Source organism: Loxodonta africana, chromosome 1 (assembly GCF_030014295.1).
Source record: "Loxodonta africana isolate mLoxAfr1 chromosome 1, mLoxAfr1.hap2, whole genome shotgun sequence".
In the NCBI taxonomy this organism is placed as follows: Eukaryota; Metazoa; Chordata; class Mammalia; order Proboscidea; family Elephantidae; genus Loxodonta; species Loxodonta africana.
The window spans coordinates 81,575,455-81,576,541 of NC_087342.1; the positions used below are offsets into that span (position 1 = coordinate 81,575,455).

Genomic DNA, 1,087 nt, shown 5'->3' on the forward strand with positions numbered 1-1,087 from the left:
GACAAGATAAAACTGCTCCATAGTGTTTCCTAGAATCTGCCAGTTGCCCTTTGGTTGGTAGCCCAGTTCTCAACTAGTGGACGACCCGGGGGCTCTTTCCTGAAAGAATGACTTTAAACAGTGTTTAAACAGAGGAAAACTCTGGACGTGCTGGGGATCCATCCCTAAACCTCTTACATACAAAGCATGCGGTCTACCACTGAGCTGCGCCCTCCTTCCGTACAAGTTTTTGCTTAACTTTATTTACAGTTAGTTTTATTAGAATCCTAAAGCCTTGGAATGCAACTGTTATAAAAAAAAAAAAAAGGATAATAATAATTATGCATATGTCAACAGAACTGCCGAAACCCGGGATTGAACCAGGGACCTTTAGATCTTCAGTCTAACGCTCTCCCAACTGAGCTATTTCGGCTGCCGTGTGCGGGAGGGGCGCGGGGTGCCAGTTTAGTTATACCTTAAAGTATTGTTTACAGGACTTGTACGTTTGTAAATGTAAATCTCATGCAATATTACCTACTCACAAACCTGAAATTCTGTGAGGTCTGTTGCCATCCACGTCTGAAAAGTGTTTTCCAATTTTTGAAGACTGTGGATGGGTTTGTAGAGGAGGAGTGCCAAGAATGGAAGGTAAAACAGGTAGAAGCTTCTCTGCTTGGTAACCTCAGGCTGTCCCACGCTCCAAACACTACTCAGAAAACTAAGGAAATTCCTAAAGAAATGATCGAGGCTGTTCTTTCTCTCCTCTTTCAGTCCTTCTTTTTCTGTGTTCTTCTTAGTGACACTGTAATGGGGAACAGAGGGTTACTGAGCACATTAGTGTGAAGAGCTTCTTATTCTGGAGTAGAAATGGGGAAACATAATCCATCAAACAATGTGTTTATTTCCATACGAATACGCAAAAAGTGTTTTCGAAAGGAGACAAGAACGGAAATGTAGGGAATTATAAAAAGCAGATGAGTTGCATGGTTTGCTGAGCGATTATTCTGGTTAATCATAAAAGGACTTTCATTGGAGGTTTTCAAACACCATGTTGTAGAAAACACCCCACACCACACACATACACCCAGCTGAAGTAAAATCACAAGAG

The 1,087-nt window shown here is 41.7% G+C and overlaps 1 non-coding gene across 1 annotated transcript; it reads right to left on the reverse strand.

Moving 5' to 3' along the window:
• Positions 1–339: 339 nt before the first annotated feature.
• TRNAF-GAA (transfer RNA phenylalanine (anticodon GAA)) lies at positions 340–412 on the reverse strand. Its single transcript has one exon. It is a non-coding gene; the product is annotated as a tRNA-Phe (tRNA).
• Positions 413–1,087: the final 675 nt, after the last annotated feature.